Source organism: Leptonychotes weddellii, chromosome 4 (genome assembly GCF_054177405.1).
Source record: "Leptonychotes weddellii isolate Sample4059 chromosome 4, ASM5417740v2, whole genome shotgun sequence".
NCBI classification, from domain to species: Eukaryota; Metazoa; Chordata; class Mammalia; order Carnivora; family Phocidae; genus Leptonychotes; species Leptonychotes weddellii.
In genome coordinates this window covers 45,263,463-45,287,929 of record NC_138372.1, presented here as the reverse complement: position 1 = coordinate 45,287,929, position 24,467 = coordinate 45,263,463, and the positions used below count along the sequence as shown (strand labels likewise).

Here is a 24,467-nt window from a genome sequence, read left to right as displayed (position 1 = left end):
TGAAAATGAATTGGAAGGAGGAAAACTGTGCGACTTTGGGAAAATTATTTAACCTCTCTGAGCCTTAGTCTCTTCATTAGTAAAATGGGCATACTGCCCATCTAATAAGATTGCTGTGACATTAAATGAGGTAAAATAAATCAAATGGCTTTAGCATTATCTGGCCCTGTGTACTCTTCATGTTTCAAGATAACTGGTTTTTAAGAAACCCAGGAGCCAAGTGGATTTCAGGGAGCCACTGGAGGAGAAGGTGGGTGGGGCTGGCCTGGGCCGGGTTACAGACTGAGGTAAGGAGCATAGACCTTCAGCCCCTGATTCAGAGCTAACAGTAATGGTTGCTGGGCGTCTAAGGATTATTGCTGGGATAAGAGTGTGGTGGTGGTTTGGCGGGGGGTGGATTGCTACGTTGAGACAAATCCGATCCCTGTCACAGAGAGAAAAGCCTTTTTCTCGGACACACCTTCATGGTGTGTTGGATCATAAGGAGCCCCTGTGCACAGCCAGGGAGAGCTGTGGGGGAGGAGGGGAAGAGAAACCTGAATGGGTACGAAATAGACACGAATGTGCAGTGTTGGGAGCAGAGAAGAAAAACGTGAGAGGAATGTAGGGAGAGAGTGGAAGCAAACAGTAACAGGGGGCCAGAGATTCTGAGGAGAAGGCAAGCAAGCGAGAAACTCCCCCACTGCAGGGATGGCTGTGAGATTAGAGGAGCAGGACCCTCTGATCGCCGGACCGCCTGATAGTGACTCTTACCACACCATCTGCTGTGTGGTTCTCTTGTGTCACCGTCCATCAATGTTCTCCTGTATTCTCAGTGAACTGTATAGGAGCGGTATCTGGGGTAAATCAAGGAAAAAGGTAGAACTGTATATCTGAGTCAGAACAGAGAGAAGAGGATAGACAGAGTGCTTTCTAGATGTAGCTGGAACAAAAAAATCTGAGTAAGAAGATCAAGAACATATAAGCCCTAGAACCACAGCAATCTTGGGGAGACTGTGAGATTTGATGAGGAATGGCATGGAGGTAGTGTCTCAGCAATGTTATTAGACTCTCAAAGGACAGAGTGATCCTAGCGCACACTTGAGTTGCATATGGCATTTGTCCTGACCATCCCACGAAGCACGAGGACTTTGAGAAACTATGTGTGGCCTTTGGGGGAAAACACCAAGCAAGTGGCCGAGTTAGAACCTTGCCCACTTTATCCACATTTCCAAAATGTTGCCTTTTCACCCACACTCACTTGTCCATCTACCCACCCATCCATCCATTTGTCCATCCTTCTGTCTGGCCCCCACTCGTCCAGTATTCCATCATTTCTATCTCTTCCTCTCATTGTTCTCTGGTGCCCAGACTGATATAGTAAAACAAAACCAAAAACAATGCCCCCCTCCCCCCCAAAAATCCCCAAAACAGAAAATTCTCTTTCATCCTTTAGACCTTTCATGGAAAATGTAAAACTTTAGACCTTTTTGGCCTCTTTCCAATGCTTTACTGAAGAGTTTCCTCCCAGTACCCATACTGCCAACAAGATCATTCTAAACCAATGTGGTCAGCTTCTCCCTTCACAGTTTGATCTAGATATGGATTTGGGACTTTCAGATTTAATTAGAATCTGTTTCCCCCCATTTTTAGAAGCTATTGAATAATATAAACTACATTTCAAATCCTCTTAGCTTGACCTGAATCTTCTGTATTTTTCCTTTAACTATTCTGATTGGTATAGATACTTGAGAGATTTTTGTCTTCAGCCATTAAAAGGAAACGAACAGGTTTTTTTTTTTTTTTCTTGAAAGAATCCCACTTATATTTATTACCTATATCCATTTTATCCCAAAACCATTTGGATATGTGGTTTTTACATTATTAATAAGTCACTGAAGCTCCCAACCTGGCTTTGAGTATATTGTGGTGAGGAGATCTTTGGATTACAACTCCATGAGTCTGATTCCGGGATGTAAACTCTAGGGCACAAATGATTTTGAAAGTAGGTTGAAGCCACTTTTCTGGAATGGTGATCTGAATGTAGAAATCTATCATTGTGGGGGGAGAGTCTGAGGTTCTATCATAAAGATAGAGACAGACCTGAGCAAGGCCATGGTGGAGAGAAGCACCTGGAATCCTTAACGATCGGCATGGCTTCCTGTCCCTGCAGTCCACTAATCCTCCAGGTGCAGCCACTTAATCTACACCTGTGGGCTCAGCCGTGCCTCCAAATCTGGATTCAATCCTCTTCCCATTTAAGGGGAGTTTAAGGAACTCTGGGATGTTAGTTCAATCAACCCAATGACTGGTTCCCAATGACTGAGATTTGCATCTGAGTTCCCCTGTTTTTTCTAGGGCTCACCCCATCCTGACCTCCTGGTACTATGTCTGAGGTTCAGTTTCCTGGAAATCTGTTCTGCAATCCCCCCACCCCCATACAGACCACCCACAGGTCTGGATGTTGCCAATGTTGTTGAGACACTACTAAAACCAGGATGTCACTTAGAGCTGAAGCTTCCAAATGTCAGTTGCTACCCGCCTACATTTTCTCCTATTTCAAGCATCTTCTCCTTTTGTCCCCTTTCACTGGGGTTTGCCTGACCTCTGGATGTGGGTCCATTTTCATCTCTTTATTTGGAAACTTCTATGAATCAGTCACTACACTAAATCCTGTGAATACAAAGAAGAATAAATCACTATTCTTGTCCTCTGGGAGTTCCCAGCCTGGCAGAGAAGACAGGAATGGAAGCAAACCCTCTTACTCAGTGGATGAAGTATAAACAGAATGCCAGGAAAAAACAAGGACGGGTGTCCTGCTCCCGGAGGGTTCAGAGACAGCTCCACGGGGGGAGGAAATTTGAACCTTAGAAAATGGGTAGGAGCCAACTGTGTAGGTAAGTTAGTCGAGGATTGCAGCGAGGGAGCAATTAGAAGCACATGTGTGTTTGGGGGCATTTCAAGCAATCTGGGAAGACTGAAGTGTGGGATGGGTGGGAGCTGAGGCTAGTGAACTGGGCAGAGGCCAGATCAGTGATGACCTTGTATAATAGCAATGACTCTGGCAGTGGTAAGAGAAGGATGTTGTCAATAACACCAGATCCAATGTCTCTTTTTGGTACATTAACATAATATTAATATGAATAACTTCTACAATAACAGTAACTGCCATTTATGTCCCCACATGAGCTTTATAGGATGTTCCTGAGTGTTTCCAACACCCATGGTCAGATGTTTGGGAATTGCCGGGTTAAAGCGAGTTCAGGGGATTTCTCAGAGCCTTTGATGGGTTAATGTGTTTTGTTACTGGGATGGGGCCAGAAGCATTTCTCAAATCTATTTGACCACCACCTTCCCTGTCCTCCAACATTGCAAGGGACGCTAGTTTTTGAGCACCACACTTTGGGAACAGACCTGGGATGTTCTTCGTGTCCTGTCCAGTTCAGAGCATTTACGAGCAGCCCATCTGCAGGAGCTTTGTAAAAATGTAATATTGCTCATTGTGTACCCTTCTCTGTTCTGTCATTCATAGCCTGCCCGAGACATTAGGGCTAATCTCTTAGACATTGCACAAGGCTAAGGCTGCCAAGTGTTCACAGTTTCCGAAAGGGAAACATGGGGAAAAGAATCCAAGTGCAAAGGGGTGAACTGTGGGGGATGGGGAAGTACTAACAGTGGGAAAAGTAAAATGGGGGACAGAACTTTAGAATGAGTAAAAAACCCTCACTGAAAATCAGATATGGAGCCCATTCCTAACTTATGTTCTTGGTTTAGAGACTTTAGATCTGAGTTTAAAACATGTGGGTAAAAATTACCAGTAAGTCTGTGCTTCCCAAGCCCTGGAAAGGCAAGACACTACCTTGCTAATTTTGTAAATCCATAATGGCATCTGGTGTAAAATGGGTGCTCAGTCATACAATGACTGAAATTTAGGTCTTCTCTCCAGGGTTCAGCTCTCTTTTAGTGGGCTTGCTGCTTTCTGTTGACATTAAAAAATGACATTCCTTTGAAAATAGTGGTGCTCTTTGGGAGGAAGGACTGTGACTGATTTACATTTTGTTCTTTCTTTTGATCTGTGATAAACATTTTTTTTTGTTATAATAAAGGTATTATTCTTATAATCAGGAAACAGCAATAATTTTTTAAAGGGTGCATCCCTAGTTCTCTCTCCATGTAAACTTTATAGGAAGAATAGAAGGTTGAGGGGATACACTTTTGTGGTGACTCAAATTCATCAACCCCAATTTGGCAGGGAAGGATGGAGAGAAAGTTGAAGTCTTCAAATCTCACATTTCCAAATACTGAGGCGAGCACCGTACCTGGCATGCAGTAAATAAGTATCCGTTGGATGAACAAATATCAGGGAGGTCGGGGAAGCCTATTATTCCACTCATTCATTTCCCCTTCTGAAGATCTTTCCAGTTAGAGAATTCCTTCTGGGGCATATGGGTGAGGGATGGCTGCGTCAGGAACAGGGTACAGACAGGTTGAATGACCTGCCCAGGTCACTCCATAGGTTGGGAGGCCATTTAGCAGATCCAGAGCTAAATCCAGAGCCCCGGGTTCACCCTGGGTCCAGGCTGTCCAGGGCCTGCAGGGTCGTTGGCCAGTCAGAGGGCTGCCCTGCCTCAGATTTGCACACACGTTGCTCTCAGGTGCACGGTGGTGGTGTTTGGAGCAAAAGGGTGCCTTGAACAGATCGTAACTACACGGAACAAAAGTAACTTTGAAAAAAAACAATCCCTCACACACTAGCACCCTTCCTGCCGGCCCTGTTGTGATTTTGCACTAAGGGTGCATTTTAATTGATGAAATGTGCTACACAGCCCAACCAAATTGAAAAGTAACAACCTTCACTTACCATTTGGAGATGTGACGGAAGTGCCAGAAGTTAAACTCTGAGGACTAAATGAAATAACAGAAGCTCCCTATCCTCTCTTGAAGAAGCTCATTAGTTTTTGCTTTCTCACATTCTGTTTGCTGTGGCCTGCAGCCAAAAATGGCGGGCGGTGGAGATAATAAGTGAGAGTTAAAAATATGCACAGAGTGGCTGGGCTGTGTGTGGACACCACCCCCCCGCCCCCGGCATCTGGGGGAGGGCCTCAGGTAGGGGCAGGCTGGGAGGGCCGGGGGAGGGGCAGGCAGAGGGGGAAGGAGGGCAGAGACAGGCTGAGAGAGACAGAAAGAGAGAGAGACACCCACACACAGAGACACAGGTCGTGGGGAGACGGCGAGACAGAGAAATGGAGAGGGACAGAAACACAAGAGTGTATGAGAGACAGTGCACACACACTCAGAAATAGAAACACACACACACTGAGGTGGCGGTGGGGGGGGGCAGGAAGACAGAGACAGAGACAGAGAGAGACAGAGAGACATGGGAGATGGAACATGCTCTGAGCAAAAACTTATACCAACTGGGGTGGCTTCAGACGTCAAGGCCATGCTGTGGGCAGGGCAGGGTCAGTCACATCTTGTTGCTTCCTCTGCGTGCTCTACCCACAGCAACAAGTAGACGCAAGGGAAAGTAGACTTAATGTGAATGTTGAGGGCAGCCATGAGAAGGACAAGCAGGGGAGAGGAGGTCTCAAATGTGGCCGGCCTGGCAAGAGGCAGGTGCCCTAGTCCACCATTACAGTTACAAGGAGCAAGCCCTCCCATGCTAGCCCTCACTTATCAGGGAAATTGAGGCTCACCCATTTATCACTTAATCCCTGTATTTCCAGGCCTCGCCCCGGACCTGGATGGAGCAGGAGCATGCTAGGTAAGTGCCGGTTGTTGCCATGCACCGTGGTACCACCTCCTCCCTGCCTGCAGCTCCTGCTGCTTTTTTTCAAAGATTTTATTTATTTATTTATTGTCAGAGAGAGCAAGAGAGCGAGTGCATGAGCAGGGGCAGCGGCAGGCAGAGGGGGCAGCAGGCCTCCCGCGGAGCCGGCAGCCCGACGCGGGGCTCGATCCCAGGACCCCGGGATCATGACCTGAGCCGAAGGCAGACGCTTAACTGACTGCGCCACCCAGGCGCCCCCCTTCCTGCTGCTTCTTGATGTCACACTGTTCACTCCTCTATGTAGTACGTGCCCGAGCACCCGACTGCGTGCCAGGTTCTGGGGGAATGGGCACAGTCCCTTTCCCCAGAGAACTTCCACTTCACTGGGAGAGACGGACTAGAACATCGGTGCCTCCAACCCGAGCAGAGCAGGGGGTCCCAGTGAGCTGCAGCTTGGGCCAAGCTTGTTATATGTACAAGTCTTTGACAAATGCCACAGTGTGCAAGCAGACTTGGGTCTGAAAGGAAATGTCAGAGAGCAAAAAAAGAAAAGGAAGAGAAAGGAGAAAGAAGCTAGCATTTACTCTTGTGCCAGGCACTGTCACATATGTTATCTCATTGACTACGGAGTCACCCTGGCAGGTGGTTATTTATATCCCTTTTTGTTTTTTTTGTAGACAAGGAAATGGAAGATCAGAGAGGTTAAGGAACCAGTCCAAGGTACCTCAGCTAGTCAGTGACCGAGTCACCAGCCTGGGTCTGTCATTACTGCCCCCCTTTGCTCCTGAGGCCTTGTGAGAGTCATCGTCCGCCGAGGAGACCAACGGCCACCACGAACACTGAGGCAGCCTCAGAGCAGAGCCGGGCTCTGGCTGCCGCCCACCCCTCCATAAATGTATTTTTCAACAATGAGGTTTTCTCTGCAAGTTAGTGATTTTATGGCTCTCAGCAAAAATCTGTGACACCAGATGTTAAATGCAGCAGGAGAAAGTTATTTTCATCATTGGTGAAATCTTGCACAGTGCACTGAGTCTGGTCACATATCTGACTTCAGGCAACATGTGATCTGATTTCTGTTCACAGAAGGAGGCTCGGCAAGGGCTGACAGAGACGTGAACGGCTGTCTGGGCCTCTGGGTATTGGGAGAGGGGGCGGCTCAGTCTGTGACTTCGCTTGTGCCTTGACTGGTAAACATCAGCGGGCTTATCTGTGGGACCAGACCCCTTGGCCAGAGACCCCACGATCGCTTGCTGGGGGCTCGACAACAGTATTTTTGGAACTTGTCCACACTGAGGCCGTCATTCCCTCAAGCCCTAGCTGGCTGTGTCATCCTGACCCCTCCTCTGGTTCACTTCCAGCCTGTCTGTTCACTTCCACTAACGTGTTCATCCTGAGGAGACTCCTGGGCCAGTCCTCATGGAGACAGTCACTATTGGATGGAGCCACAGGAAGCTGCCATTGTTTTTTGGTAGGTGAACAATAGCCAAATATCGGCAGTTATATCCAGGGTGGTTTCTTCAACGTAAATCGGGGTGTTGTTGGTACCTGGATCACGGGGTTGTTGGGAGAGTTCATTAGATAATGTTTATAAAGACACCGACGACATTGCTTGGAACATGGTCTGTGCTCAACAAAAGGGAGCCAGGATGAGAATCTGGTTACCATTGTCCCGGGCTCCTTACTCCACCTGCCTGCGAATGGAGTCTTGCTCCCAGGCCCTGCCTAATGCTGACCTGTGCCCCTCCGTACAACTTGAGTCTGCCTGAAACACCCATCCAGCTGCCAGGATCCCACCACCCAAGACTATCTCCAGGCCCGTGTGACTCGCCTGAGTGTCTGCCCGCCTGCCATTGCCAAGTTTGGCCGTGCCTTTACTGCTGGATTGCCCCAGCGTAGCCAGCCGCAGGCACAGGTCCCTCAGCCCGTGTTCACCGAGGTATGCTGGTCCTAGGTTTGCTTCCCATTGCATCTAGAAGAAATGAGACAGCAGGGTCTTCTGGGGAGGGGGGGGGGCGGGGCACCACTGACTGCTCAGCCAGGGCAGTTCTGTAAATTTGTTCCTAGGCTCAGAACGGAGCCATGGTCAGGACGAATTCCCACTAGCCTGGCTTCCAAGAGGGCAGTGCCTGACCAGGGCCAACTTAGTCCTTTGCAATGAGAAATGGAGCTGCCAAAAGGAAAAAAGAATGCCAGCATCAGTCCACGGTCTCCCTGTGAAATCCGCAGGGCAAGTTTATGGGATGCTGGCTGAAGAGTGAATCTGAGAAAAGGAGGCCAAGCATCGTGAGGGATGATGAGGCCTAATGAGTCCACTGCCCCAGCTGAGCACCCTGTCCGGTGGCCAGTTGGAGTCGGGGCTTGGTTCGCAGACTTTCTTCACAGACTTTCTTCTCTTGAGCGGGGCTAGGTAAAAACAACCAGTTCTTCCCCCTGAACATGTTAATTGTTTTCCTGTTCCACTATGACCTCTGTCCTTGGGTGAACACCATCCTTGATCCCATATGGCGATACTATTTGATTCTATTAACTGTCTACTGGCTTCCTGAAATGCAATTAATCTGTTTTGCCTCTCTGAGATGATCCAAGTCATATTCAGTTTAATTCAATTCAATATGACAGATGGTTACTGTGCACCTACTACGTGCTAGGCCTGCCTAAGATTTTCCAGGTCATATTAAATTCAGTCTCTTCAATTAAGTTTAATTTGACAAGTATTTAGTGAGCTAGGCCCTGTCCTAGATCCCAGGGCTGCAGTGGTAGACATTATACATACAGCATTCATCCCGTAATCTAGTTAGGGGAGCTAGACAGGTAAAAAAGCAATTACAAAACCGTGTAGAAGGGTTAAGATGGTGAAGTATGAGGTGCCACTGGGGAGTCATAGGAAAAGCATCTCATTTACATTTCTTTTTTTTTTTTAATTTTTTAATTTATTTTTTGACAGAGAGATACAGCGAGAGAGGGAACACAAGCAGGGGGAGTGGGAGAGGGAGAAGCAGACTCCCCACTGAGCAGAGAGCTCGATGTGGGGCTAGATCCCAGGACCCTGGGATCATGACCTGAGCTGAAGGCAGATGCTTAACGACTGAGCCACCCAAGAGCCCCTCATTTACATTTCTAGAGGGCTTCCTGGAAGAAGTGATGTCTGCTCTGAGGCCTGAAAGATCAATAGGAGTAGGGGGAAGCGTGCACATGCGTTTGTGTGTGTTTGTGAATGCGTGTGCATGTGTGTGTGTTTGTGCGTCTGTGTGTGTGCATGGACGCATATGTGGGTGTGTGTGGGGGGCACAGCGGAGACAAGATTAGGAGGGTACTGGGGTGAGGCTAGGAAAGTGAGCAGGGGTGAAAAACGGCAAGGTCTCCTAGCCCAGTTAAGGAGTTAGGACTTTGTCCTCATAACAAGAGGAAGCTATTTGAAAAGTTTTAAGCAGGTGGCGAAGTAATCCTATTTGTGGTTTAGGAAGATCACTCTGGAAGTGAAGGCTTTGGGGGATTTCCAATATCCTCTACTAATACTTTTATAGATACCTGTCTCCATTTCTGCTTACATATGATTAAATTTTCTCCATGAATTATGGATTATCTAGTTTATTTCATCCATTATTTCCAAGTTTCTGATGGGCTGGGGTAGGGGTTGGGGAACACTCTTTGTCACCCCATGAACTCAATTCCCTCTCTTTTTCTGCCCCGTGTTGCTAGAAATAAACCATAATGCCCCACCCCAGAGCCTAGTAATAAAATACTGGAATAATGCCACACAGAAAAAGAGGTATTTTCATTAGCGTTAAAACACTTTTTTGGAGGGAGCAAAATGGCCATAAAGATGGCTTTAAAAGTAAGAATTTTTAACTCTGTATTTGGTTGTTTGGGTTACTAAATGATTTCTCTATTACGAGGGAGACTGATGTGTGAGTGACGGAGACATCATTGATCACTTCATTAATGGAAAAGGCTCTGGGGAAGGACAGAGATAATCCTGTTAGGGAAATCAGCATGTTCTAATTGACTTAGAAGTAGTGGGGGCAGAGGGCTCCATTTCTTCTCCTTCACTTGCTGTCATCGGATTGAGGGCAAGCAACGCTCTGCAGTTCTCGCCTGAGACTAGGTTTTCCGTCACCAAGGGGAGAAAGAGGGACCTGATGCTGGCCTCTTGTGCTGCCATGACTGTCTATCTGGGGCTTCCCGGGTGAAGTGTGGGTAAGGAGCAAAACGGAACTTCCTGATACTTACAGAGTTACTCTTCACTTCAGTCTGGGTTTAACACATGAGGAATGCTTTGCCTAGATTTTCCATCTTTTATCACTTACTAGCTATTAAAAAGTGCACATGTTGTGTGCATGATGTATGTGGATAACAAAGGATACAGCCCCTGATAGGGCTAGATCCTGACAACTCTAGAAAACAGCTCAGTTTGCCCTTGTGACTCCTCAGCCTCCTTGGCCGTGTGAGCCTCCCTCTGTGGGCTTCTCTTCCTTCCTCCCATTGCTTTCATGGGATTCCCTCCCTCCTTTCTTCCCCTCCCTCCCTCCCTCCTTTCCTTCCTTCCTAACTTCCTTCCTTTCTTCCTTCCTGCCTGCCTTCCTTCCTTCCTTTTTTCCCTCCCTCCCTCCCTCCCTCCCTCCCTTCCTTCCTTCCTTCCAGGAAGGGTTAATAACTTGCAACTTAAACCCATTCCATAAACATGAGTACCAGTGAGACCTAAAAAATAAGTGAGATCCTGTACCTTAGAAGGCAAGCCATAAATAGTGATTCTATAATGTGGAAAGTTCTGAGGGTTCTAAGAGAGCAGGAGAAAGTGCTTACATTCATTGAGCAACTTCTAGTGGCTACCTACTCGCTGTACATTATTTCTTTTAATCCTTATGAAAACCTTCTGAGGTAGGAATTTTAATCCCCATTGTATTCGTGAGAAGATGATGTTCAGGGGACGCAAATAACTTGTTCAATGTCACAAAGTTCAGCTATGGCCCCAGGTCCATTTGACTCTGATACTCATGTTTATTTTACTGGTGTTTCAAAGTATAGAGAGAATATATCCAGGTTTTGCTGGGGGAGAGGGACTATGGGTAAAGGCTTCACAAAGGGGTAATACTGGAGATGGGCACTGAAGAGTAGGGTACTATTTTAGTATTTGAAAACTGGGATTTCGTAGTGAGATAAGCTTTTTAGTCAGAGAGAGGAGAAACATACAAGGAAACTTTTCACATGCATGCTAAGTGAGAGAAAGTTTCAAGTAGAGACTTCTGCTCTCCAAATAGGGTTTCTGGACCATAGCAAGATGTGTTGGGGGGGAAAAAAACAGGCTTTGAAGCCTGGCTTCAAGCCCTAGCTTCACCGTTCTTTGACTTTCTCGTGTGATCTTTGGCAAAAATAACCACTCAGAGGCTCAGCTTCTGCATCTGTCAAATGGGAATAGTGATATCTATAGTAATATCTATGAAGATTGAAGGAGCAGATGTTTATAAGGTGCCTGGCACATGGCAGGCCCTCAGTCAATATTAGCAATTCTTAAGATAAACAGCTACCCTTTGGGGTCCAAGTCACTGGGGTCAGCCAGGAGAAAGAAGTGAGGGCATTCCCAGACTCAGCCTGGATTTGGATGACGGCTCTCAGAAGCAAACACAGCTCCCTCTAATGACACCCCACTTGGCCATGTCTGGGAGCATAACCATTCCCATCTTTTATTGTATAGTTAGCAAAGCTTTTATAGGCTTCTGTTTCCTAGGAAGGCAATTTTTGAAGTGTTTATTATTTCTGGTTCTTACTCAGGTGCTTGCTCCCTCCTCTTTGCTCCATTGGATGATGGGGAACGTTAGAACATTTTGGTCCACTGAGGCCAATTTGGTATGTGCAGCAGAAGGCCTGTGATGTTCGCGAGCCAAGAAGTCTGAGGAAACAGGTCTGTGGACATGGGAAGATGCAGCCTCATAAGAATCCTGTACTGGCGCCCTGAGCCCATGGTCTCAGGCCACGGAGTCAGTGGAGTGGAAGGTGAGGCAAGCACTCACTGTACAAACTGCAGACAGGAAATGTTACCCAGAAGATCAATTTCTTTCCCCCAGCACCAAAACTTACAGGAGAACAATTCTTTGCAATACTGCAAACCCAGAGCGTGTGTCTCTCCAAACCCTTCCACTGAAGCTGTGGCTTAAGTACGTGATCTGCCCCCTCCTCACTCTCTTATCCGACCTCGTCTTCTACTCTTCTCCCTTTGATCTGCTGGGCTCCAGCCCCATTCATCGCTCTGCTTTTCTAGAACATTCCAGTCCTGCCCTTGCCATAGGGCCTTTGCTCTAGCTTTTCCTTCTGCCCAGAATGTTCTTTCCTGACTGCCCTGTTTAATAATGCTCCCTCATACCCTGCTTTCATGGGATTCCCTCCCTTCTTTATATGGAAATAGGGCCTTTGCAGATGTTAAATCTATCTTCCTTACCTGCTTCATTTTTCCAGAGCACTTATTTCTAAGTTATAATGTTAGTTACATAACTTAGTTATCATCCTAACTAAGTTAGAACGTTATTTTGGCATTGTTATGGATTGCATTTACTTGCCTCCCCCAAATTCATATGTTGAAGTCCTAACCCCCAGTACCTCAGAATGTGACCTTATTTGGAGGTAGGGTCTTTACAGAGGTAACCAAGTTCAAGTGAGGTCATTAGGATGGGCCCTAACCCGATATGACAGGTGTCCTTACACAAAGGGAAAACATAAGAAGTAAACATAGAGATACACACAGAAAGAAGACAGTGTGAAGACACGCAGAGAGAAGACAGCCATCTACAAGCCAAGGACAGAGGCCTGGAACAGACTCTTCCCTGAGGGCCCTCCAAAGGAACCAATCCTGCTAACACCTGGATCTCAGACCCCCAGCCTCCAGGTGAGACAGTACATTTTTGTCGTCTAACCCACTGGATTTGTGGTAGTTCAGCCCTGGCAAACTAATATACGTTCTCTGTCCTTTCCTTTTCCATAATCAAACTTCTTTTAGAACTCTCCCTGCTAGAACACAAGCTTCGCAAGGCAGAGATGGTTTTCTGTTTTGATACTGATACAACCCCAGTACCAGAACGATGCCTGCCATATAGTTGCTGTTCAATAAATATTTGTCGAGTATATCTATCAGAAGACAGAGCATTCATATATTTTCTCTCCAAGTGCCCATATCAGGAATGAGACTGGGAAGAGCAGGTCTCTGACATTATTCTCTTGGTTCTTCAATGTTGGAGTCAGAACCCCTGCGCTGTGGGTGCTACCTTCGCTTCCAGTGGGTTTCAGAAACCTGAGCCATTCTTCAGAAGACCTTTAAGGACGTGGAGGGAGCAGCCCTCATCAGTGCTCCGAGAGAGTAGCTCCAGATGGAGCGTTTAGCACAAGGCTCGGGATCCAGTTAACACTCGACTGCACTGCCACGAGCACTAATAAGGCCCGACGGCCCAATAGGCTGTCCCACGGTGAGGCTGTGTTGGGAAGAGGTTACCAGTAACAAGATTATTCTCTTGACGGTTAGCTTGGCGGGGGTCAGCAGTGCTGAAAGTAGAGTCTGGTCAAGGCAGAGGCGCAGGTGGAAATTCTGGGCTCCCAAGCCAGTTTCAAAAGGAGAACCACCTTCCCTTTTGGCTGGCTGCAGCAGTGAACAGTTTTCTGGAGACACAAAAGGTCCTCTTCCTTTTCTTTGGCCCTGCTCTCACACTGGCCCAAGCAAACTGAATGTATTAGCATAGTAGAACAGCTTTTATTGAGCACCTACTTATGTGGCCGGCGCCGTTCTCCCAGGAGGAGACGAAGAGGTGAGAGCCACATCAGAGAGGTATCATGAGGATGGAATTAAGTGAAATGAAATTAAATTAAACGATAAGGAATGTAAAGGTCTGGCTTCGAGTGAGCATTGGAGGGGGCTGAATTCCTTTCTTTGGCTTTTGGTGAGGGTAGTAACCTGGGGTGGAAGGCAGAGCATACTGGAAAAAGGCAAGTTGATTTTTAGTGTGTCTCAGTGGCAAAGCCTCTTAAGTGTTATAGGTTTCAGAGGAGGCAAGCGTCATTCGGCTAGACCGGTCAAGGGGACAAGAGTGGGCCCAGAGGCTGAGGAATATTTGGGTAAGGGGAGATGTCTGGAGGTGTATGGGTTGGGGCTGAAACCTATGTATTTTGTAGGGACAAAGGCACAGCTGTGGGTTGAAGTGTGAGCATTTGGGAGGTCTCCCAGGTAAAGCCTGGGACCAGGAAGGTGTGTGTGTGGGGGCCAGGCTGTGTGTGTGTGTACTATTTCTTTAAAAGTCACTTGCCTCTATGAACTACCTTCAATTATCATCTCCTTTTTCTAGCTGAGGAGATGGAGGCCCAGAGGGGGAACTTGTCCAAGGTTTCCCAGACTGGAGGAGGCAGAGTCTTGCATTCTAAAACTCATGCCTTTTCCCACAAACCAAACTGTCTCCAGTCTTTCTCTTGTCAGCTGCTAGCTCCTTTCTAGCCCATGTCCTCCCAGGGTGTGGGACTACAGTCCCTTTCTGGCAGTGGAATTCCTGCTGAGGAGCGCAGTGCACTTTGCTAGGTACCTGTGTCCCATCCCTTCACATGGTCCGTGCGACGGATGGTTGCACCTTCACTGAGACCAAACCAATGTCCGTGAAGATGTATAAGTATCTTGGGGCTGCTGTAACAAGTACTGCAAACTAAATGGCTTAAAAGAATAAAAATTTATTGTCTCACAGTTCTGGAATCAAGGTATTGGCAGGGCTACACTCACTCTGCAACCTGTAGGTGAGAATCCTGCTTTGATGCTTCCTAGCTTCTGGTCCTATTGTTGGCATTCCTTGCTTGCAAGGCCCTACTCCAATCTCAGCCTCTGTCTTCACAGGTGTGTCTCTTCTTATAAGGACTTCGATCATATTGAATTAGGGCCGACCCCAATGACCTCATCTTAACTTGATTTAACATCTGCAAAGGCCCTATTTCCATATAAAGTCACATTCACAGGTACTGGGGGTTGGGACTTCAACAGATCTTTCTAGGCAACAGAACTCGACCCATAACAGAGTACCTTCGTCAAAATCCCACTACTGCCTGGGAACCTCAAATTGGATTACATTTTGCATTTTAAAAATTTCAGCACTTTCTCAGAGTGGCTCCTTGCTTTTTTGCCCCTAGATTCTCTATATTCTTTCTCACCTCCTTGCTTGGTTTATCTAACTCACAGTTGGGATTATCCTCTTCCTTCATTTGTGCTGGGAAGTTTCTCCTTTACACTCAGCTAACTCTGCAAATCATCCTCCTCGACCTGAGTCCTGCTGGCAGCTTCTTTCTCTAAACCCCATAGCAATTTGAGTCATACAATACTTAGGTTGACTATTTTACAGTTTACTAATTCCTACTTACCACTTGGTCTTATTTGCCTAACTGGGTTATAATTTTCTGATTCTCAGCAATAGAGGCTAATCACAACTCTTGCTCCAGGGTTTAGCATAGGGTGAGCACACTCTAACTCTCCATGAGCCTTGCTGGGGGAATAGTATTCGTTTGTTTCAGATTCTGATTTTCTGTAAGGGTTCCTTGGATGAATACAACCACCCAGCCTAGTGACATGGAGGGCTGGGCAGTGATCTGGTAAGGCTGATGCTTACAGGAAGCCAAGCTTGGCCGGGCCCTGAATTCAGTACTTTTTCTCCTTTTGCAAGATTTGAATCATCTGGGTAATTGTCTTAACTTTCCACCTGACTTAGCCTGTGCCCACCCAGCCAAAATCACTAGAGGTTTGACTAATCTAAGGACTGATAGACTGGAAGCTAAACTGATTACAGACCTAAGCAGGCTCAACCGGAAAATCTAAGGGCCCCTTTGTTCCAGGTGTCCTCAGAGTGGCTCCGCCTCTGGGGCATCACATTGCAGGCTCTGCTCCTGGGGAGCAAGATGCTTCTCTTTCCTCCCCAAAGGCTGGCAGGAGCCACGGAACGGTCTTTCGGCCATGATGGCTTTAACCTTACTGACAGTACATCCTCTGTGGGGCCCTGGTGCTTCCTCCTTCTTCTTAAGCACCTCTCCCGAGACTTTCCAGGGATGGCAGTGGGGGCAGGACGGAACAGAGCCCATGTTCCCTTCCCTTTGTTTCTAGAAGTGACAGTCCCAATGTCCATGACACCCAAGAAAGTTAGCAAGAAATTGAGAATCTGAGAACTTTAGGCTGGATGATTTTGCCCAAATACGTCTTGTTTGAGGAGTGGAAAACTGAGGCCTCCAGAAATGAAGCTGTGTGCTGAAGACAAACTTTACAAAGATTAGGTGACAAATGTGAGATTAGGACCCAGGTCTTCTTCCATCCAGGCCAGGTCTGCTCTGCTCTCCCAGGTTGCCTTGGCCATCATGGAGCCAGGGACCCAGGCAGGGACTCTGCCCCACACAAGGAGTATGGGGGGGTGGGTGGTATTCTTCTGCATGTAGGATTCAACCCACTTGAGCTGGTCTCTGCTCCCCTTTCCAGCCTGAGCTTTACCTTTCTTCCCCTTGTTAACAAAACGGTAGCTGTCCTGGCCTCATTCCCACCTCTCCACCTCCAAGGCTTCACATACTGTTCTCACAGTCTGGAGCCAGATTTTGCCCACACTTCACCTGTATAATACCAACTTATTCTCTAATTCTCAGCTTAAATGTCACTGCCTCAGAGCAATCTTCTTGAGCTCTGTCATCTAAATAACACTCAGCATTAATTGCTTTCTTCTTCTTCTTTTTTTTTAGAGAGAGGGAGATTCTCTCTCTCCCTCTCCCTCTCCCTCTGCCCCTACCCACCCCCTCTCTCTCAGGGGCAGAGGGAGGGGCGAAGGGAGAGGGAGAGAGAGAATCTCAAGCAGACTCCACGCCCAGTGCAGAGCCCGACCTGGGACTCCATCTCACAACCCTGAGATCATGACCTGAGCTGAAACCAAGAGTCGGATGCTTAACCACCTGAGCCACCCAGGCACCCCTGCATTAACTGCTTTCATAGGACTATGCATTTTCTTTCAGAGACTTGTCTGTTTATTTGAAGTCTGTGCTCTCCTACCTCACCTAGTCTGCAAGGCTCATGAGGGCAGGGACCATGGCTGCCTTGTTAACTACCATATAATCTGGATCACGCACATGGTAGGTACTCTGCAGATATTTGCCAAATAAATGAATGAATGAATAAAATAAAAGACTGGCTTCTTGGATATGAGAGGGGCTGACCTGTCCACTTACTGGAGCTTTGTTATTGCTACCATGTTATATAGAACCTACTAAGTCACTGTTTAAGCAGGCTTGTGTTATGGGTCTTATATTCAAGCTTTTATATAAGGCAACTGAGGCTCAGAGAGGACAAGTAGCTTGCCTAAGGTCACCCACATTGTAAATGGCCATGCCTAGGTTAGAATGCAAGTTTGCCTGGCTCCAAAGCTGAATTTTGTTCATTATATTATTATTTATTATTATTATTATTATTATTATTATTATTTTGAGAGAGAGACAGAGAGACAGAGAGACAGAGAGAGCACATGAGCAGAGGGATGGGGGAACAGAGGAAGAGGGAGAGAGAGAATCTTAAGATTCTCTTAAGAGAATCTCCCTCTGACTCGGGGCTCGATCTCACAACCCTGAGATCATGACCTGAGCTGAAACCAAGAGTTGGATGCTTAACCAACTGAGCCACCCAGATGCTCCTGTTCATTATTTTATGAAGTTTCCTCTGTATATCAGAAACTTTCTCTGTCTATAAGGAATGTCACCATGCCCCTGTGTGCATCAGATAGTTCAGGCTTTGGCTTTCCAAAGATTGCACACCTTATCAGTGGAAGAGCAAGCTCTTGATAGAACTTTGCTGACTCTTAAGTCAGAGTTTTGCATTCCAGCTTCACACTCGGGCACCCCTTGGCTATGCACTCTATGGGGTTATTAGGCTCCTGGGCATGCACTAGCAGAACTCTGGCCTGTGTGGGGTGAAAAGAAGCCATTACAACACCCATTCACCATGAATCCTGTTTTTTATTTTATCCCTTGTAACTGAGAACAAAGCTCATTTCACCAAAATGTTCTGGTGCCAGGGGCCCAATGAAACTCCCGTTTTCAATCACTTGCACATAGTTAAGTGGAGACAGTTAGAACACTCTAATTACTGAGCTGGTTGGTCCTGCTGACTCCTGTAAGATATTTGGAGCAGTGCAGGAAGTAAGGCTTCCTTTCCAGTTTACATCACCATTTAATCTAATTATTCCTTCCAGTTTAGCTTTCACATATTCCATCAAAGAAGAGATTGCTCATTTCCTTGTGAAACTGTATACATCCACTGTAATGTGATTTTTTTTGCCTCTCATAAGTAATCTGAGATTTCCTAACCTTCTCCCCCTACTGTATTCTCTGGTTAATGTATAAACTTGGGAGAAGTTTCTTGACAGAGAAGTCAAGAGGGTCTCACCTGGGGGAATAGTATTTACATTTCAGAGAATTTGAGAGCTCAAAGGGGCCTTTCATGTCCTCAGCTGCATTAAGTCCTTCGTCTTCTAGCTAAGGAAACTGAGGCCCCAACAGGGGAAGCCAATCCCTTGTTGAACTATTCCTGAGCTCCTGCTATGTGTGAGATTCCAGGAAAAAGTAGCCCTTTCCCCTAGACCAAACCCCTGCCCTCAAGGAGCTTGTGTCCAGAGGAGAAGAGAGAAATGACTGTCATTGAAAATAATTAATGAATCTCAAATGCACAAAGTAATGTATAAAAGAAGTACAGGGTTTTTTTTTCAATTAAATTACAAAAATTTTATGGAAAATTCCCCGAGTGATGCTTAAAATGAATTGTAAAGAGTGAAAAAGCTTTCACTATGTAAAGAGTGGAGAAAGAGCATTCCAGGTGGAAGGAACAAGCGTATGGTTATGGCAATGGAGAGATGTCTGGAACATCTGGAGTGGGCAGATGAAGAGAGAATGCAGACAAAGAAGAAGTGAGAGTCAGGTGAGGGCCAGTCTCTGGTGGAGCCTGTATTAAGAATATCTTCTTGAGGTCATGTGTGGATACACTGTTTGCCCTTCTAAATCCACCCTCCACCCTTCTGTCCTGTGCTTTGTGCCCTAGGAGGCTGTCCTCTCCTTGCCCTCTGACTTCTGGTTGGGTTTGCCCCATAGGTGGCACCAGGGGAAATGAGAGTATGTGAGGAGAGAGGTTGGGGTATCATTCTCTGGGCTGCTTCCCGGCTGGGGGGTAGGCTAGCAAGACGTGCTATGGAAGACCACAATGAGGTGGTCATCTCCTATAGGTTTCCCTTCACATGTCCCTTTAGGCTTAGGGATGGTAACATACTCTGCTCTTGCCAGTTTCAGGTCACTTCTGGTCTCTTGTTAGACTCGCCCTCTCCTGCCCTGCCTCATGATGAATAGTCCCTTCATTAAACTCCCTTCAGTGACTCCATTGGAGTTTTCCATCTGTTTCCTGCAGGGTCCTTTAAGAAGGCTCCCACTCCAAAGGGCAGCCTGCAATGGAGAAGGCCCTCAAAGTGAGGACATCAGTGATGTGCATAAGTGGCTGTAGGTGCTAAGGGTCAGATAGAGGGAGAGATAGCTGGGGGCCTAGCAGAGGATCCTCTGAAACCTCACAACTGTGCCCATGACAAAGTAAGGCATCTCTCAACACCTGGCAGGCCCAGAGATCTCAAAGCTGTCTTATGAAGGTACCTATCAAGGAGGAACTTTCCTACACATTCCCTCTACCCCGATTTCCCAGCCCTGTGCTCCAACCACTGAGGGGCCAGAAGTCAGGATAAGCAAGCTCAGGGAGGAGACGGAGGGAGAGAGACCAAACCAGGGGCACCCATTGTGTGGAGGCATGCCACCCACCTGCTACAGCCGACCCAGTAGATTGAAGTACTGACTGATATATTGGCATCTCAAAGTTGAGTTGTTGTCTGAGTTGTCAGAAAAGTCATAGAATTGTCTGAGTTTTCCACCAGGTATGGGGGAATGACTTTAACTCCTACCAAACAAATTTATAGGGATTGTTGGAAATCAAACACGCCATGAGTGCTTTTAGGATTACTCTTCATGTAATCTCCATGTATGTCTTCACATATTGGTCTTATGATTTTAGGAAATGCCACAAACTAAAACCCTATTTCACTGTGTTGGGCTTGCTAGACCATGAAACTCTTTTTTTGAGTAACTCTTAGGTAACTGATGTTCCTTGCAATATGCTTTGGAAAATATTGCTTCTGATACCAAATACGCAAGTAAGTAAGTAAAAATAATTTTTTTTTCTTCTTAGGGAGAACATTGGAATAGCTGCTATGATGAAGCTCAGGCTGCTATGAGGAAGCAGTCTACCCCATGGTACGATTTTATCCTAACAATATAGTTGTAAATAAAAAATTGATGCAGAGACCAGAAAGTTATAAAAAATCATCAGAGAACATTTTGCATACTTGCCATGTTATAGAAATAGTTAAGTTACACTAATAATGTGGATGCTTTGTATTCCTTTAATGAGCTCTGAGACCCCACAGCTCATGGAGAGTCCTGGGAGGGGCCTACTGGGCATTAAAGGGAGGGTGTTAAAAGAATAATGAGTATTTGTCTACCATGTAGTAGCCATCCACATGAAATACTGTGGACTTTGCTTTTATAAAGTCATGTCATAATTTTATAATTGATTTAAAATACTTGCTAGAATCATGGCAATAAAGCAATAAATGAAAGCTAGGAAGAAAAAAATACGAGGCAAAAACTTGCCCTAGAGGGCCTTGATATTCACGTTTTTTGTTACTTTTTTTACTTCAAGTTTTTATTTAAATTCTAGTTACTTAACACATATGGTAAAATTGGTTTCAGGTGTAGAATTTAGTGATTCATCACTTACATAGAACACCCAGTGCTCATCACAACAAGTGGCCCCCTTAATACCCATCACCCATCTAACCCATATCTTGCCCACCTTCCTACTTCCCTCCATCAACCATCAGTTTGTTCTCTGTAGTTAAGAGTCTCTCATGATTTGCTTCCCTCTCTCTTTTTTCTCCCTCCCCTATGTTCATCTGTTTTCTTTCTTCTTTCTTTCTAAAGATTTTATTCATTTATTTAGAGAGAGAGTGCACGCGAGAGGGAGCTGGGCCAGAGGGAGAGGGGGAGAGAGAATCTCAAGCAGACTCTGCGCTGAGCACAGAGCCCGATGCAAGGCTTGACCCAACAACCCCAAGATCATGACCTGAGCTGAAACCAAGAGTCGGACGCTCAACCAAGCCACCCAGGCGCCCCTTCCTGTTTTGTTTCTTAAATTCCACATATAGGAGTGAAATCCTATGGTATTCGTCTTTCTCTGACTGACTTATTTCATGAAATTCCCCTTTGTATGAGTAATGACAGGCTGACAGGCAGGCCTTTGTAGACCCTTCATGTAATCCCTCAGACTTCCATTGTTTACATTTTTTACCCTCAAAGAATCAAATATTGAAGTTATGGGTGCTAGTGTAACAACCACCACAGAGAAGGTGTTCACAACCTATTTGCTGAATGAATGATTCAGCCAGCACCTTCCTCTTACAGAGAGGACATGGACACTGTTGTGCCATTTCTGTCCTTTCTCTGCTTGGCTTCATGCTGGGGACTTTATAGACTTTAAGTCTAAACGTCACAAAATCTCTGTGAGGCAGGAGTTAAGATTCTTATTGTGTGGATAAGAAGGCTGAGGCCCAGAGAAGTCACACAGCTGGGACTTACCTCCCCACCAATGTAAAAGTAAAATGTAGTAAAATGTACCTGTTCTTGGGTTTGTTGGACTGTTGCACATTTAGCCTAAGACAGGAACCATAAAGCATAGAGGAGACCCATGGTACCTTCCTAAAAAGCTTTGAATGTGAGAGTTTTGGGCCCAATGGCTCTGACCACTTTAGGAAACCAAGTATAATACTTGACAGGCATTTCCCAGGCTATGAGGTTACAAGATGCTGGAAAGGAGGCCTTAGAATTGAGAGAACAAAGTAAACAGAGAATGATACATATTCCAATATTTGACAGTATTATGAAATAGGGGGGGTTTGCCTTTGGCACCCCTTCATCACCCTTTATTGCCTTCAGAATCCAAAGAGCTAGACATTTAATGGCAGGATTCTGGATATTTTTTCCTGGGCGAGATTCAAAGCATTGTTTCGGGTATTCAATCTGCTTCCTTCTTATGAGCATGGCTTTTGGCATTCCTGTGAGGTTGCCAAGTTCATCTTCCCATTTAGTAAAAGACTCAATTTCTATGGTCTAGTCTTATTTTACAAAAACACACCTCAAGGCTTGGAGAACGAAGCTGAGCCAAGGTGGGGGCCAGCTGCGTTCTCCTGTGACCTTCAGGCTATGTGTTCCTGATTCCTTTCTTTTTTTTTTTGAAAGATATTATTTATTTATTTGAGAGAGAGTGAGAGCCAGAGAGATCACGGAGGGAGAGGGAGAGGGAGAAGCAGACTTGCCACTGAGCAGAGAGCCCGATGTGGGGCTCGATCCCAGGACTCTGAGATCATGACCTGAGCCGAAGGCAGACGCTAAACTGACTGAGCCTCCCAGGTGCCCCAATGCATTCCTGATTCTTGGGGAATGCCATCACTCATATTTTTCTTCCTTTACTCAGGTACACTGGGAGTGTTTCTTTCTTTTATTTTTTTGGGGGGATATTTCTTTAAATGAAGCTTATTTAAACAGATCATGTTTACAGTGTCTCCCTCCTCCATTACCAGTTCTGACCTCATCTCATACTATGTTCTCCCCATTCGCTCTGTTCCAGCCACATGGCCTCCTTGGTGTTCCTGGGGTGTACTAAGCAGGCTTTACCTTAGCCTTTACACTGGCTGTTCCCTCTTCCCCAACACACCTGCACAGCTTAGCCCTCACCTCCCTCAGCATCTGACTCCAATGTCAACTTTTTAAAGATTTTATTTATTTATTTGACAGAGACAGAGATAGCGAGAGCAGGAACACAAGCAGCGGGAGGGGGAGAGGGAGAAGCAGGCTTCCCCCCCGAGGAGGGAGCCCGATGTGGGACTCGATCCCAGGACCCTGGGATCATGACCTGAGCCGAAGGCAGACGCTTAACGACTGAGCCACCCAGGCGCCCCAATGTCAACTTTTTAGACTCAACGTTCCTGACCACCCCATTTTAAGTTGGACCCTTTCCTCACCCAGTACTCCTTTCTCCCCCTTTCCCTATTGTATCTGCTGTACTCAGAACAATGCCTGATGCAGAGAAGTACTCAATAAGTATTTTGAATAAATTAATGAATTCAAGCAGTTCTGCTTTAATTAGATTTTCAGCAGCCACTCAAAATTCTGAAATGCCTAAGCCTAGGTGGCACTGTTCCTGCTGCTCAAACACTTCCCATCTTTATTAAGCTCCTTCCTGCTGGCCAGCTTGAGGCTAACAGGGTCGAAGAGGAAGATAGCCTTCATCAACGGTGAAATGCTAGGAATGGCTGTATATCTTGAATAAATACTTTTCTACTTTATTTATTTTTTAACAATTTATTTATTTATTTATTTGAGAGAGAGAGAGAGTGAGAGAGATAGAACATAAGCAGGGAGGAGGGGCAGAGGGAGAGGGAGAAGCAGGCTCCCCGCTGAGCAGGGAGCCCGATGCAGGGCTGGGTCCCAGGACCCTGGGATCATGACCCGAGCCGAAGGCAGACACTTAATCGACTGAGCCACCCAGGCGCCCCAGTACTTTTCCACTTTAAACACTCTTCATCAATCCACTCACATTCCAAATAAGACTGACTGAAAAGAACCAACAGCTCCTAGTTGAGTTTGGTCTTCAATGTTGAGTCAAAATTTAAGTCAACCTTCATTTTCATTAATCTTTATTTTATGGTCAAGAGAGGGAGGTAGGGAGCTAGAGCATTTGGGTCTAAATCCTTGTTCTACCGTATATTGGCTGGGTCTTGGATAAACTTCTTCACCTCTCAGTCCTCAGTGCCTCGTTAGTAAAGGGAGGACAGCAGTAGCTACTTCATGGGGTTGTGGTGAGCATTAACCAGGTTAACGTGTGTGAAGCACTTAGAACCGTACGTGTTCAGCAGGTGTTAGGGATCTTCCTATGAGTCATCAGAGGAGAATCCTGTCATCTTCCTGTTGAGTATACGTGGAGGTGATGCAGCCCCCCTCCCTCCTTCACCCCCTTGGCTATCCACATCAGCTGCAGACCCCGGCTCTGGTGGGTGTAATGATTTCCGGGGTCTTGTACCGATGTAGCAGAAGGAGGCAAGGAGACAGATGTGCCCAATAAAAGCAGGTCACCAAAAACAACTCTCTGGCCAGCCTGGCTGGGCCCCCAGCGGTCATCCCTGCTCAGGGGCATCCCTACCGCCCCCCCCCCTCCCGGTAGCCACTGCCTGTGGACTCCCTGTGCCTGCAGCCGGAGAAAAGACCACACTCGGGGCTCTTGCCAAGTGATGGGTGAGAGGCGGGCTGGTGCCTGGCCCAGCCCCGTGACACAGGAACCTGTTGCCCCAACTGAGATAATTTTCTTGTCACAAGGCCTGAAATCCTCACTCGAAGTCCTCTTCAAACTGGTGTTCTGAAACAGGGCCAAGTCCCCAAGCCTGAGTTTCCAGGCTGGGGGAGCTGGTGTTCCCTCAAATACACCTTTCTAAGAAAAAGAAAAAAAACTTAATACAGCTAAACAGCTTGCCAGGGAGAATTAGGTGTCAGTGTCTTTTTTTTTTCCTTTTTCTCTTTCCTTTTTTAAATTGGCTATTTGGATGTAGAC

The 24,467-nt window shown here is 46.4% G+C and overlaps 1 long non-coding RNA gene across 1 annotated transcript in view; it reads left to right on the top strand.

The window, feature by feature from the left end:
• The window catches only part of LOC115938733 (uncharacterized), a 145,402-nt gene that overhangs the window by 101,061 nt on the left and 19,874 nt on the right, over window positions 1–24,467 (top strand). The window contains exons 8-12 of the long non-coding RNA XR_014144513.1: window positions 5,706–5,743; window positions 7,108–7,217; window positions 11,519–12,626; window positions 16,742–16,858; window positions 19,995–20,059. This is a non-coding gene — a long non-coding RNA (uncharacterized LOC115938733). The remainder of the gene's footprint in view (window positions 1–5,705; window positions 5,744–7,107; window positions 7,218–11,518; window positions 12,627–16,741; window positions 16,859–19,994; window positions 20,060–24,467) is intronic.